The 15,960-nt window shown below is 37.3% G+C and overlaps 1 pseudogene; it reads right to left on the reverse strand.

Annotated features, from left to right (window-relative positions):
• LOC149127128 (large ribosomal subunit protein eL36 pseudogene) overlaps positions 1–2,792 on the reverse strand; it is an 87,665-nt pseudogene extending 84,873 nt beyond the window's left edge.
• Positions 2,793–15,960: the final 13,168 nt, after the last annotated feature.

The following is a 15,960-nucleotide window of genomic DNA, read 5'->3' on the forward strand; positions in this document are numbered from 1 at the left end:
ACACTCCTTCACACTTTATAATGTAAGCTTGACTAGAGCAGCAGATATTTTTTGTTAGAACACAATTATGTTAATAGCTTTTATAAAAATGTTTGGTAGGTAGTGAGAGCTCAATAATAATGTTTGAATGGATATTTCTGAATGAATTTTTGACTGAAGGAAACCATCTAGAAATAATTCCCAGTGCAATAGGAATTTTCCCAGACACTGGATGTTTACATAATAGAAATAATTTGTTTTTTAAAAAATATGATTGAACAGCTAACACTTGAGGTGCAGATTACTGCCTACTTCCTCAGTTCCCTTCCTGTTGATTCCTAGAAAGCATCAAAAAATTCAATCCCTATACTATTGTTTTCTGGTTTGGAGATTCATGATCTGCAGTCAAAGGGCAGCTCCCACCATATGTTTCCTCCATTCCTCTTTTGTGTAGTAAGACGCATGATAGGAATAACAGTTATTTTCCAATTCCCTCAATGTCCTAGAGGAACAAACTTACTGTTTCCATATTTCTACATGTTCAATGAAATGTCTGGTGATAAAATAGAGAAGGGGTGAGGAATATTACCAAAGCTTCACTCAAGAAATAGCCAAGGTCATATTTCACTGGATACTACTATTTTCTAAATGTACTGAAAAATAATTTTTGGTATACATAAAAAAGCTAAGAATGCCCTAGCCCAGTGCTGTGGCATAGTGGTAAAGCCGCTGCTTGCAGTGCCAGCATCCCATGTGGGCCCTGCTTCAAGTCCTGGCTGTTCCACTTCTGATCTAGCTCTCTGCTATGGCCTGGGAAGGCAGTAGAAGGTGCCTGAGTGCTTAGCTTCTGCACCTATGTGGGAGATACAGAAGAAGCTCCAATCTTCAGATTGGCCCAGCTCTGGCCATTGCAGCCATCTAGGGCTTTGAACCAGTAGGTGGAAGACCATTCTCTTGTTCTGCCTCTGCCTCTGCCTCTCTGTAACTCTCTTTCAAATAAAATAAATAAATCCTTAAAAACGAATGTCCTATTGTTTTAGGAATAATTCAAGTGATGATTTTCAAAAAGAGAGAAAAGTCATGTGTTACTCATATCAGAGTTCACTTGAGAGTGCCTTTCCAAATAGTTACTACTTTGCAGTAACTAGAGCAGCATAAAGACAACGCAGTTCTTTGCAATCTCTTGTACCTTGTTCTTTTAAAATAAACTTAGTAATCTGCTGTGTGATTTCCTTGGTAGGATCTGTTATTAGCTATCTTTTTAATATTGTGCTAGAAGTCATTTCTACTTTACCAACTGAGTCTGCAATTAACTAATACAATTTTATCATAAAGGAGTGTAATGTTTGGAACCAAGGAGCTTAGATCTATGAAGGATGTTAAGTAACATAGGTCATTTCATAGTATTCATGTTACCAAATGACTAAGGAGTAGATTTAAAAACCAGTAAATTGTATACCTTCATGAGATCTTTTTCAGGGGCTTTATTTTGATTTAGATATTATTAGAATATTCGGTCTTTCTTACCTTGTGTTGTCAGCATTATTTTCTGCAAGTAATTAGAGTGATTTTAAACAAGAGTTTTACCCAAACCATAAAAATCAATTTCAAACAATGATTGTAATTATATACCTCCAGTTTGGACAATGTCTACTTCAATTCCTTGTTCTGTTAAGAAAGGTAATTGAAATGTGTAGACTTATATGAGGGTTTTTGTTCACTTAATTTTTATTTTTACTAAACAACTGCTTATCCTTACCTTAAAAAGGCAAGCCAAAACCCAAAATAACAGTCAAACAAAAAGAAAAATCACATGACATAATTTCTTGTGCTAAGCACACACACTGGCATTTCAAATTACAGGAGAATCCACTTCGATATTTTACCTGTTTTGATATGAACATAGCTATAACCAAAGATCTTTTGATGTTTTTTTTTAAATCTACATGCATTATTTACTTTCTTCTACTATGAAGAGACTAAATCCCTCGTTGAGAACAGTTGTACTGGAATAGGTTTTGAGACCATGCAAATCTGAAAATAAATTTTAAGCATTCTACCTTTCTACTTCATTGGTAGGTTGGTGGATTTCAGCTTCTAAGTTGCAAATAACTTTTTTTTAAAAAAATGTGTGTTTCTTTTCATCTACTTAAAAGACAAAATGACAGAGAGCAAAGAAGACAGAGATGGAGAAAAAGAGAGAGAGAGAGAGAGAGAGAGAGAGAGAGAGAAAGATCTCCATCTGTAGTTTTATTTCTCAAAAGCTTGCAGTACTCATTGGGCCAGGCTGAAGCCAGGAGATTGCAGCTCTATCTGGGGCTCCCCTGTTGTGGTGGGCACCATCAAGTGTTGCTTCCCAGGATGCGTTTGCAGGAAGCAGGACTCAGAGCAAAGTAGACAGGATTCTGATGCTGGATGCAGGTGTTTCAAGCTGAGTCACAAGGCCCTCTCTGCTTTAGATTTTTCTAGCTTTTTTATGGTATTAATAAGAAGTCCAGTGTTATTCTCATCCCTTCATATGTTGGCCCTAACTTTTTTCATCTCTCTTTGGAAGCTTTTGGAAAACTTCCTATTCTTATCACTGTATAATTTGTGTGAGGTATCTTTGTATCTTTCCTTATTTAATAGTTGAAAAGTCATTCCACCTTTTAATGTGAAAATTCATAGCCTATATTTCCGGAAATTAAATTTTGTGGGATTTTTTTTTTGATAATTTATTCTTCTCTATTTTTCTCCTTTACATTGGCTGTAACTAGCTGAACTATCTGCGAGGTGTCCAGTTTGGGAGGTCTGCTTTTATAGATGCAGGGCATGAGGGTTAAAGGTTGAGGCAGGTCTGATCCTCATTGGTTGACCTTTAGGCACTCACGGGGACCATGACAAGGACTTTCCATTCCTGGAAGTGTGGGTAGGGATGCTCCATTCCCGAAGTGTAGGCCTTCTCTCCTGCGGATCCCAAAGCTACCATCCCGACCTTTTGATGATAGGAAAAGGGGCAACAATGAGTCTCTCTGGCTACTTCCTGCTGATTGCAGAGGTCGTCTACAGGGGTCCACTGGAGGTATCTTGGGGGACAGGCATGTATGGATGGAGAAGCATCTGGTTGACTGCTACTCTGAAGGCTTCCTGGATTCGATCTTTTATGAGCCTGAAAGCACAAGGAGCGATCATTACAATTATCCCCACAGTTATTATGGGTTCCAGGGTTGGGAATACCCAAGGGAGAAAAGAGGAAAATAGACCCCATCCTTGTTGTCCCTGGTACTCCTGTTGTCGTTTGGCAATGCGTTCCTTAAGTTGTTGTGCCATGTTTCTGACCACTCCAGGTTTGTTAGTAAAAAAGCAGCACTGTCCCCCCTTTTTCTGCTAGTAAGAGGTCTAATGCCCTTCTGTTTTGAAGGGCTACATCAGCCAGGGAGTCAATCCGGTCTTTCAGTTTTGTAATGGAGGCTGCAACATTTTGTAGCTCTGCATTTAAGGTGTTTGCCAGTTGCTGTATCTGGATAGTACCATACGCCAGGCTAGCTACTCCTGTCCCCACTACCATTAGAACACCTAGTGCTGCTAGAAAAGGAAGGATAATTATGTCCCTTTTAGCACAGGCTTTTTGCAGCACCGGTATTGGGAGAGACTGGTTTTGGGGCACCACGGAGACCTCTGGGAGGGCAATTACAGGAATACAAATATCAGTTGCATTAGGCAGTAGACAGTGGAGTAGTGAGTTCCCGCACTGGCTTGCAGATCCCAAAGCTACCACTATCCAGCTCTCTTATTTCTCTCATTATCCAATTGTTTTATTCTTTTTTTAAAAGATATTTCTTAATTTTCATTTTATTTGAAAGGCAGAAAGAGAGAGATAATCCATCTACTTGTTCATCCTTCAAATGCCTGCAACAATCAGGGCTTGGATTTAGCCAAGAGCCCAGAACTCAGTCAGGTCTGTGGTGTGGGTGGCAGGGACTCCAGCACTTGAGCCATGATCTACTACTTTTCAGGGTGTACATTAGAAGGAGGCTGGACTGGAAGTGAAAGGCATGGATGAAAACCTTGCACTCTGAAATACAATGCAGACAAAACAAGCAGTGTTCTACCTGCTGTGCTGTGCGCCCTCTGTTCCTTCTATGCTGTTTTTCTAACTTCATGTTCATTTTTCTAAAAGATTTTCCTTTTTAATTTTCAAAACTGTTTTATTATCTAAACGACTTGTTTTACTAACAAAGACTTCTTTTGTTAGAGAAAACTATCCTTTCTTAGTGTACTAAATATACGTTGTGCTTTTTTTTTGCCTTGATTAGCTCTAATTATTCTTTTTTTCTTTCTTCTTTCTATTTTTGTCAAATACAACTTGATATTTTGTTGAGTGAAGTATCTCCAATGTCTAGAAAAGTACATGGCTCAGCAAGCATTTCTTACACGAATAAAGGGAACACTATATGGTTGCCATTTTTGTTTCGAGAGGAGACATTGAAAATCTATTAAAAATTCCCATGACCATGGCTGTCCCTGTTGACATCTCTATTTCAATGTGAGGGGGTCACAAAGAGAGAGAGCTGGGCCTTTTAGCTTTGTGGTCTTCACGCATCAGTGTCTATAGATTTTTCTTTTGTACCTGCCATCAAAGGACCCTTACTCGTCGGGTTGATATAGTTGAGGATTGGTAATTCTGCCTTCTTGAATCTATATTCTGTGTGGGTAAAGGAACTTACAGGGTTCTACTCTTCATCATCAGACTTTCACTTAGTTCAAGCTTTTATGGAATGGTAACTTAACCCTGATATCTTGTACAGTGCTTGTCCTTAAATCCAGTCTGTCTGAGAGACAGAGAGAGAGATTTCTCGCATCCACTGGGAGCCTGGAATTCAATCTTGGTCTCCTACATGGGTGGAGGGGCCTCATTATCTACTGCCCCACCAGGGTGTGCATTAAATGGAAGTTAGAATCAAGAGCGGGAATGGGACTCTAACCCATGCACTCTTGTATGAAATGCAGATATCTTAACCATAAAGCTAAATGCCTGCCAGAATATTTTTTCTAGGATAATTATCCAGAAATAAATGACGCAGCAGAAATAACATTTTACAATGCTGTAAGTTTTTTTATTTTAAATGTAAATTATAAAATAAAGTCTATCTAAAATTTTGCTTTCTCATAATATTAAACAACTTACAAAGAATTATTATGAAGCTGTTGCAATGTATTCGATATGGATCGCGAAGTTGTATGATATGTAAATACAAGTGGTTTTGATGTGCATACTTCTTGTCACACAAATAAGGATGCAATTGGTGGTTTCAGCCCTAACCAATAAATCAAGATTGATACTTCTCACGAAGGGATTTTTAAAAACAGAATTATCTTTTCACGTACTCACAGCCAATAAACTCAAATACACATAAACATTTTAGTAAATTAAAAGGAAAGAATGTTTTATTTGCCTCTAGGAGACATTACAGAACATGCTCCAAAAGATAAATCAAGAGAGTTGAAACAGCACAAGATTGAGTACTTGTCAAACCAAAATTGAAGATAGCAGGCAGTAAATTGGATTTTCCTTTACAATAACATGTAGGTCAATTCTACAACTATAACAAATATTATGATATAGACTAAGTGATGTCATATTTCTCATTTGTTTTTGTTGCTGAAATTTTAAGAATTTGTCTTTATTGTTGCTGCATCACAATCCACCTTTCAACATGCCAATTTTGTATATTATGGATGAGGTTTCTCCCAAAAGAAATATTTTCTGTCACTATCACTACTTAATTAAGGTTCAAAGAAGTTTCTGAATTGTATGATACTGACTCCACTAGAGGTACTATCATCTCTAGGGCTAAGTTGTTCTCCGTGGCAGGACATGACTTGGGTATTCTGTTGTATTATTTTTCCCTTCAGATGCTAATGAATACATGTAAGAATGTGGAGGAGAATAACACTACCTGATCTATCAAATCACAGAAAAGTCTTGTAACTCCATTCATATAGCTAAGCAGAAATTGTTCTAGGATATTTTAGGTTAAGTAGGCAAATTTACATTGAAGAAATTAAACACTGATCTGAAAGACATCAATGAGTTAGGAGTCACAGTCTAGGCAGAGGAAATTTCCTGTGAGAAAGCAAGGATGGATGGGGGTGAGGAGCAAGGGGAGATGCACCAAGGAATGAGGCTGCTTAGGTACGTGTGAAGCCCATCAAGCCTGGAAACTGAGTGTTTACAGTATTTCTGTATTTCAGATACATCCTAGAGATAGAACATTGAACACAACAGTGTCTCTGGCCTCATATGGATCCAATTCTAAAGAAAAATAAATGGTCAATAAAAGCACTCTATCTCATATAAATAAATATATGTGTGAGTGCATGCATTGTGTTTATTTATAATCCTGTTATATGTATTTTGTTTCTAAGAATATATATATATATGATATAAGCATACGTGTGTGTGTGTTTGCGTGATGATAGAGATGTTAGCTAGCTTCTGATCATTTAAGAAAAATGTCAGATAATTCTCAGCTCTCCAGTAAGACATCAAGGAAGGAAATTTAGTTTCCCCAGGAGAGAATTCTTAAGCTAAGAAAGTTAATGTACTTGTTGAACTTCTCATATATTTACTGTATTCACACACACACACACTCACACACATGCACAAATGAGGCGGGGGGAGAGAGATTAAAAAGGTTTGTGGATTGTTGGCAAGTGCTGTGGAGTAAATACACACAGGTAATGGACTAGAACAGGGGTAGTCAAATTAAGCTAATGGATCAAATGTGTGCCATGGTCTACTTGTGTACAGCTTATACACAGGTAGAATTAGGAAATTTTTGGTATTTTAAAAGTATTTAAAGCACTTGATAATGTGTCAGAGACAATGTGTGATATTTACTCTCTTGCCCATAAAAAGGTTGCTTAAGAAAAGATAGAGGCATGCTGATTTAGATTGTATGATATGGAAAGCTCCTTCTTATGTTTCAGCTTCTCTCTGAAGTGAGGGAAATTCCTTGCAATCAACTGGGAGGATCTTCATTAGAAACAGAAAAACAGGTGCAAAGACATTGTGGTGTAATAAGCTTGTGTGAATTATCAAAGCTAATAAATCAATGACATTGGAACAGTAAGTGGTAGATGATTTCATAGATGAAGCCAGGAGTGATATTTTGTTGGACTCTAAAAGAGATTTTGAATATATAACCAAACACCATGAAATCAGTGTCTCAAAGACATATCTATACACCAATGTTCATTTCAGTATTATTAATAATAGCCAAGACATTGAAGTACTCAAGTGTCCAGTATTGGAAGAATCCATAAAGAAAATATTTTTTGAGATAACATGGATGTACTATACAACATTTTGCAGAGCAAAATAATTCAACACAGAAAGACAAATGCAGTGTGATCTCACTTGTATGTGGAATCCAAAATAGTTGAATTCATTGAAGCAAAGTAGAATAGTGGTTGCTAGGCTCTTGGATGGATACTTTAAATTTAATGGCAGGATAGATACAGAGTGATGTACATGCTAATTAGCTTGATTGTTATAAACACTTCACATTATAAGTAAGTACATAATTGTTACATTATACATCCTAAATCTATACAATTTTTATTTGTCAATTATAACTCAAAAAAGCAAAAGAAAAAAATGCAAGATTTGATTTCAGAATTGTCTTTGGATCCAAGAGCAAAACAAATGAAGAGTGTTGAGGGCAGAGTGGGGAAGTTTAGTTAGTACAACTCTTATCTCCTGAGCATGGGCTTTGTTGGACAATTGGTTTATGAACTAGTTCAAACCCTCATGCCGAGTTCAAAGCAAGTGTTCTTTGAGGTTATATATTTTCAGAAGCATTTCTTTCTTCCTTTAAAGCTTTCAGAGATGAAAATCTGTTGGATAACACTCAACTTGCCCTTCCAAAGCTCCTCAAGGACCCTGGGGACTTTTCAGCCATCTGGAATTTGCTGTCACGCTGTGATTTCTGCAGGTTTGTTTAACTTTTAATCTCTCTAGTTACATCTTTTATTGTGCTCTCTGTGCATAATTTTTGCATTACATAGTCCTTTTTTTAAACAGTGAGCTGAAATTGCTCAATTTAATCACAAATGTGATTCTGAAAAGACTCCATGTCTTTAAAGTTATTTCCCTCCTACCTCGCATTAAAAATATTTTTTTGGCTATACCGCATTTGTTGCTCTGAAATCAAATCCCATCCTCCAACTGTAGCAAAAAATCAGATGAGGGTTAGGTACTTTCAGGATTCATTGTTATCACCCAGAATAGGTTTAATTTCTCTAGCTCCGGTCTGTATTCATCTACATTTAAAGCTCAGAGATTTTAGCTATTCGTATGTTTCCAGATCATAGAATTGTAAGATCAGAGAGAATTGCAGATTATATAATTATGGACAGGATACCTATCCCAAATGTTAGTTTGCTAAAGATTAATTCACTTCCATGTAATTTATTTGCTTAACATGCATTCATTTAAAATGTGGTGGTACTATTTCACTCTTTTTTATCAAAACAAATTTTAATAACTTTGACTCTAGAAACATTTTCTACTTTCTTCTCAGAAACATCCCAATGACAGACACACCACTATTTAGGGGACCTGCATCTAGTGTTGATGGTCTACATTTCACATGTATAGCTTTGTTCTATCCAAAGTATTTTTAAGTAAGTCATTGACCTTGTATCCACTGCAATGTTTGCTCAAGCTGTGAAATCCAAATATTTCGCTACTTTATATGATTCTACTGTATTTATTTCAGAATTCTGTTCATTCCTACCATTACCATATCAATCCTGGGGATGGCCCTGTAATCTGAGCCATGAGTAGAATCCCTCTCCAAGCTGAACAAAACACCTCAAATCACCACTCTACTATCTTTCAGCTTAAAGAATTTATTTTGTCTAAAAATTGTGCTGTACCCTCATCTGTAAGACATTGACAGCTTTGATTAGATTGAACATCCCATGAATCTGCCAATTACTTTGATTTGTATTTTTGCCACCTAATGAATCCTCATAATAGTAAACAGTACATGGACAAGGACATAAGCTTCAGCCATTCTGTCTCCTTGCCTGAGAGTAGATAAAAACAGAATTTATAGATTCTATACTGATTTATTCAAGCCAACTCTTCTCCCAGAACAGCTAAAACGTGGGAGTCAATAGGGAGTCTTCCCTAAAGAGGTTCACACCTCCCTTATGATATCTCTTTTAGTATCTCCTGTGAAGAGATAGATGCGTCTAGTCCTCACATATACCTGGCCAGGACTTAGTATCCAGTGATTATTATCAAGCCCATGTTGTCAGTTTCTGTTTGCCTCTCAATGAAAAAAAATCTTTCCTGGTTTGCATAGCACAACTTCTAGGTACTCTAATAAAGATTTCTCATTTGTTTTTAATGCTATGTGTTTATCCTGCTTTGTTAAATCTATTTCCTCCAGACTTGAAGCAATGAAATTCTAGATGTGCATGCACATGAAACCTGCAATGAAGACAGTTTCAGTGAGCTGGCATGGCAGACCCCTGGAGAGGCCACCTCCTGCTGGTACCTTGTCATGACCACTGGTCCCTACTTCACCCCTACTCAGCTGGAAGAAATCAGAGCAGTCCTCACTGAAACCCCTGATAGCAGCCAGAGTTTGCATAAGCAGATGGAGGAAATGTGGGAGCCGAGGACTAGAAACAGACCAGATTAACTATCCCAAGGCTCCTTGCCAGCTTATACACACTAAAAAAAATGGGAACATTCAGGCATACACTTTTTTAAAATTTTATTTAATAAATATAAATTTCTAAAGTACAACTTTTGGATAATAGCAGCTTTTCCCCCCATAAACTCCCTCCCACCTGCAAAATCCCATCTCCCATTCCCTCTCCCATCCCATTCTTCGTCAAGATTCATTTTCAATTATCTTTAAATACAGAAGATCAATTTAGTATATACTAAGTAAAGATTTCAACACACGGCAGCCACACAAAGTGAAAAATACTGTTTGAGTACTAGTTATAGCATTAAATCACAATGTACAGCACATTAAGGACAGAGATCCTACATGAGGAGTAAGTGCACAGTGACTCCTGTTGTTGACTTAACAAATTGACACTCTTGTTTATGGCCTCAGTAATCACCCTAGGCTCTTGTCAGGAGTTGCCAAGGCTATGGAAGCCTTTTGAATTCACGGACTTTGATCATATTTAGACAAGGTCGTAGTCAAAGTGGAAGTTCTCTCCTCCCTTCAGAGAAAGGTACCTCCTTCTTTGATGACCTGTTCTTTCCACTAGGGTCTCACTTGCAGAGATCTTTCATTTAGGTAGTTTTTAGTTTTTTTTTTTTTTTTGCCAGAGTGTCTTGGCTTTCCATGCCTGAAATACTCTCATGGGCTCTTCAGCCAGATCCAAATGCCTTAAGGGTTGATTCTGAGGCCAGAGTGCTGGTTAGGATACCCGCCATTCTATGAGTCTGCTGTGTATCTCGCTTCTCATGTTGGATCATTCTCTCCCTTTATTATTCTATCAGTTATTATTTGTAGACACTATTCTTGTTTATGTGATCCCTTTGACTCTTAGTCCTATCATTATGATCAATTGTGAACAGAAATTGATCACTTGGACTAGTGAGATGGCATTGGTACATTCCACCTTGATGGGATTGAATTGGAACCCCCTGGTATGTTTCTAACTCTACCGTTTGGGGCAAGTCAGCTTGAGCATCTCCCAAATTGTACATCACTTCCCTCTTTTATTCCCACTCTTATAATTAACAGGGGTTACTTTTAAGTTACGTTTCAACACTTAAGAATAACTGTGTGTTGATTACAGTATTCAACCAGAAGTATTAAGTAGAACAAACAAAAAAAATACTAAGAGGGGTAACATATTAAGTTGCTCATCAACAGTCAGGGTGAGGGCTGATCAAGTCACCATTTCTCATAGTGTTCATTTCACTTTAACAGGTTTCCTTTTTGGTGCTCGGTTAGTTGTCACTGATCAGGGAGAAGATATGATATGTGTCCCTTTGGGACTGGTTTATTTCACTCAGCATAATGTTTTCCAGATTCCTCCATCTTGTTGCAAATGACTGGATTTCATTGTTTTTTTTACTGCTGTATGGTAGTCTATAGAGTACATGTCCCATAATTTCTTTATCCTGTCTACTGTTGATGGGCATTTAGGTTGATTCCAGGTCTTAGCTATTGTGAATTGAGCTGCAATAAATATTAATGTGCGGACATTTTTTTGTTTGCCAATTTCATTTCCTTTGTGTAAATTCCAAGGAGTGGGATGGCTGGGTTGAATGGTAGGGTTATCTTCAGGTTTCTGAGGAATCTCCAGACTGACTTCCATAGTGGCTTGACCAGTTTGCATTCCCACCAACAGTGGGTTAGTGTTTCTTTTTCTCCACGTCCTTGCCAGCATCTGTTGTTTCTAGATTTCTGAATGTGAGCCATTCTAACTGGGGTGAGGTGAAACCTCATTGTGGTTTTGATTTGCATTTCCCTGATTGCTAGTGATCTTGAACATTTCTTCATGTGCCTGTTGGCCATTAGGATTTCTTCTTTTGAAAAATGTCTATTGAGGTCCTTGGCCCATCTCTTAAGTGGGTTATTTGTTTTGTTGTTGTGGACATTCTTGATCTCTTTGTAGATTCTAGTTAATAATCCTTTATCTGTAGCATAGTTTGCGAATATTTTTCCCATTCTGTTGGTTGCCTCTTCACTCTCCTGACTGTTTCTTTTGCAGTACAAAAACTTCTCAATTTGATGCAATCCCAATAGTTAATTTTGGCTTTGACTGACTGCGCCTCCAGGGTCTTTTCTAGGAAATCTTTGCCAGTGCCAATATCTTGCAGGGTTTCTCCAATGTTCTCTAATAATTTGATGGTGTTGAGTCGTAGATTTAGGTTTTTAATCCACGTTGAGTGGATTTTTGTGTAAGGTGAAAGGTAGGGATCTTGCTTCATGCTTCTGCACGTGGAAATCCAGTTTTCCCAGCACCATTTATTGAATAGACTGTCCATGCTCCAGGTATTGGTTTTAAATCCTTGAAAATGTAAGTTGGCTGTAGATGTTTGGATTGAATTCTGGTGTTTCCCTTCTTTTCCACTGGTCTATCCATCTGTTTCTGTACCAGCACCATGCTGTTTTTATTACAACTGCTCTGTAGTATGTCCTGAAATCTGGTATTGTGATGCCTCTGGCTTTGTTTTTGTTGTACAAGATTGCTTTAGCTATTTGAAGTCCCCTGCATCTCCATATGAATTTCAGCATCATTTTTTCTAGATCTGAGAAGAATGTCTTCGGTATGTTGATTGGTATTGCATTGAATCTATAAATTGCTTTTGGGAGAATGGAAATTTTGATCATATTGAGTCTTCCAATCCATGAGCATGGAAGCTTTTCCCATTTCTTGGTATCCTCTTCTATTTCTTTCTTTAAGGTTTTGTAATTCTCATTGTAGAGATCTTTACCGTCCTTGGTTAAGTTTATTCCAAGGTATTTGATTGTTTTTGTAGCTATTGTGAATGGGATTGATCTTAGCAGTTCTTCCTCAGCCGTGGCATTGCCTGTGTATACAAAGGCTGTTGATTTTTGTGCTTTGTTTTTATATCATGCTACATTGCCAAACTGTTCTATGAGTTCCAATAGTCTCTTAGTAGAGTTCTTTGGATCCCCTAAATAAAGAATCATATCATCTGCAAAGAGGGATAGTTTGACTTCTTCCTTCCCAATTTGCATCCCTTTAATTTCTTTTTCTTGCCTGATGGCTCTGGATAAAACTTCCAGAACTATGTTGAATAGCAGTTGTGAGAGTGGGCATCCCTGTCTGCTGCCAGAACTCAGTGGAAATGCTTACGACTTTTTCCATTCAATAGGATGCTGGTCGTGGGTTTTTCATAAATTGCTTTGATTATATTGAGGAATGTTCCTTCTATACCCAATTTGCTTAGAGTTTTCATCATGAAATGGTGTTGAATTTTATTGAATGCTTTCTCTGCATCTATTGAGATAATCATTTGGTTTTTCTTCTGCAGTCTGTTAATGTGGTGTATCACATTGATTGTTTTGCGCACATTGAACCATCCCTGCATACAAGGGATAAATCCCACTTGGTCTGGGTGGATGATCTTTCTGATGTATTGTTGTATTCTATTGGCAATAATTTTATTGAGGATTTTTGCATCTATGTTCATCAAGGATATTGGTCTATAATTTTCTTTCAATGCTGCATCTTTCTCTGGCTTAGGGATTAAGGTGATGCTGGCTTCACAGAAAGAATTTGGGAGGATTCCATCTTTTTGATTATTCTCAATATTTTGAGAAGAAATGGGATTAGTTCTTCTTTAAAAGTCTGGTAGAATTCAGCAGTGAATCCATCTGGTCACAGGCTTTTCTTTGTTGAGAGGGCCTTTATTACTGTTTCAATTTCTGTTTCAGTTATGGGTCTATTTAGGTTTTCTATATCTTCATGTTTCAATTTAGGTAGATTGCATGTGTCCAGGAATCTATCTATTTCTGATAGGTTTCCCTGTTTGCTGGCATACAAGTCCTTGTTGTAATTTCCGATGATTCTTTTTATTTCTGTGGCGTCTGTTGTTACGTTTCCTTTTTCATCTCTGATTTTATTGATTTGGGTCTTTTCTTTTTTCAGTTAGTTGGGCCAATGGGGTGTCAATTTTGTTTATTTTTTCAAAAAACCAGCTCCTCGTTTGGCTGATCTTTTGTAATGTTTTTTTTGGATTCAATCCTGTTGATTTCTTCTCTGATATTAATTATTTCTCTTCTCCTACTAGATTTGGGTCTGGTTTGCTGCAGTTTTTCTAGATCGTTGAGATGCGTTGAAAGCTCATTTATTTGGTGCCTTTCCAATTTCTTGATATAGGCCCCTATTGCTATAAACTTGCCTCTCAATACTGCTTTTGCTGTATCCCATAAGTTTTGATATGTTGTGTTGGTATCCTCATTTACTTCCAGAAAGTTTCTGATTTCTCTTTTGATTTCTTCTATAACCCAGTGTTCATTCAGGAGTGTGTTGTTCAGTCTCCATGTGTTTGCATACTCTCTAGGGATTCCTGAGTTGCTAATTTCCACCTTAATTCCACTGTGGTCTGAGAATATGCATGGTATGATTCTAATTCTTTTAAATTTGTTGAGACTTGCTTTATGGCCTAGTATGTGGTCAGTCCTTGAGAAGTTTCCATGTACTGCTGAGAAGAATGTAAATGCTTTATGTGTAGGATGAAAAGTTCTGTAGATATCTGTTAGATCCATTTGGGCAATAGTGTCAATTAAACCTGCGGTTTCCTTGTTGATCTTCTGGCCGGTTGATCTGTCTATTTCTGAGAGTGGAGTATTGAAGTCCCCCAGTACTATTTTATTGGAATCTAAGTCTCCCTTTAAGTCCCTTTACATATATCTTAAATAGACTGGTGCCCTGTAATTAGTTGCATATACATTTACAATAGTTACATCTTCCTGTTGAATTGAACCCTTAGTCATTATATAGTGCCCCTCTTTGTCTCTCTTAACAGTTTTTGTGTTAAAGTTTATTTTGTCAGATATTAATACGGCTACACCTGCTTTTTCTTTTCATTTCTGTTGGCATGGAATATCTTTTTCCAACCTTGCACTTTCAGTCTGCATGCATCTTTGTTGGAAAGATGTGTTTCTTGTAGGCAGCAAATAAATGGGTTTTGTTCCTTAATCCATTCAGCCAGTCTGTGCCTTTTAACTGTAGAGTTGAGTAGATTAACGTTCAATGTAACTATTGATAAGCAGTGACTTTGCCCTGCCATTTTCCCAAACATATTTTCTAGTATATGCTTTGAGCTTCCTATGATATTTTATTGGTAGGTTTTCTTCCTTTACCTTCTTTCATGTTGATGGCTATGTTTCTGTGTTTCTGTGTGTAGCACATCTTTAAGCATCTTTTGCAGGGCTTGACGAGTAGTGACAAATTCTTTCAATTTCTGTTTGCTATGAAAGGTCTTTATTTCACCTTCATTCACAAATGAGAGCTTTGCAGGATATCATATTCTGGGCTGGCAGTTTTTCTCTCTTAGTGCCTGGGCTATATCCTGCCATTCCCTCCTAGCTTGTAGTGTTTCTGATGAGAAGTCAGCTGTGAGTATGATTGGAGATCCTCTGAGAGTAATCTGACGTTTCTCTCTTAAACATTGTAGGATCTTTTCTTTATGTTTCACTGTGGTGAGTTTAATTACAATGTGTCGTGGTGAGGATCTCTTTTGGTCATGTTTATTAGAGGTTCTGTGAGCTTCCTGTACTAGGATGTCTCTATCCTTCTCCAAACCTGGGAAATTTTCTGCTAGTATCTCACTAAAAAGGCCTTCTAATCCTTTCTCCCTCTCCATGCCTTCAGGAACTCCTAGAACCCAAATGTTGGGTTTTTTAATAGTATCCTGTAGATTCCCAATAATATTTTTTACATTTCTAATTTCCTCTTCTTTTCTTTGGTCTGACTGTATCCTTTCCTGTTCTCTGTCTTCTAAGTCTGATATTCTCTCTTCTGCTTCACCCATTCTGTTTGTAAGGCTCTCTAATGTGTTTTTCATTTGATCTATTGAATTCTTCACTTCATTATGATTTCTCGTCACTATCACAGTTTCACGTTCTACTAGTTGCTTCATTTCATTTTGATTCCTCCTTAATATTTCATTTTTGCGAGAGAGATTTTCTATCCTGTCCATTAAGTATTTCTGTAGTTCAAGAATTTGTTTTTGAGAACTTCTTAATGTTCTTTTCAATTTTTTGAGATCTGCTTCTTGCATTTCTTCTATCTCATCATCTTCCTAATTTTGAATTGGGGTGTCTTTTTCATTTGGGGGCATCGTAGTGTCTTCCTTGTTCTTGTTACCTTGGTGTTTGTGCTTGTTGTTTGGCATTGTGGAGATATTCTTTGGTTTCTTCACTGTGGTGCTTTTTCTCATTATACTGTGACTCTAGATTAAGTGGACTGTCT

This window comes from Oryctolagus cuniculus, chromosome 4 (assembly GCF_051225735.1).
Source record: "Oryctolagus cuniculus isolate XC-2025 breed Fujian yellow rabbit chromosome 4, ASM5122573v1, whole genome shotgun sequence".
NCBI lineage: Eukaryota > Metazoa > Chordata > Mammalia > Lagomorpha > Leporidae > Oryctolagus > Oryctolagus cuniculus.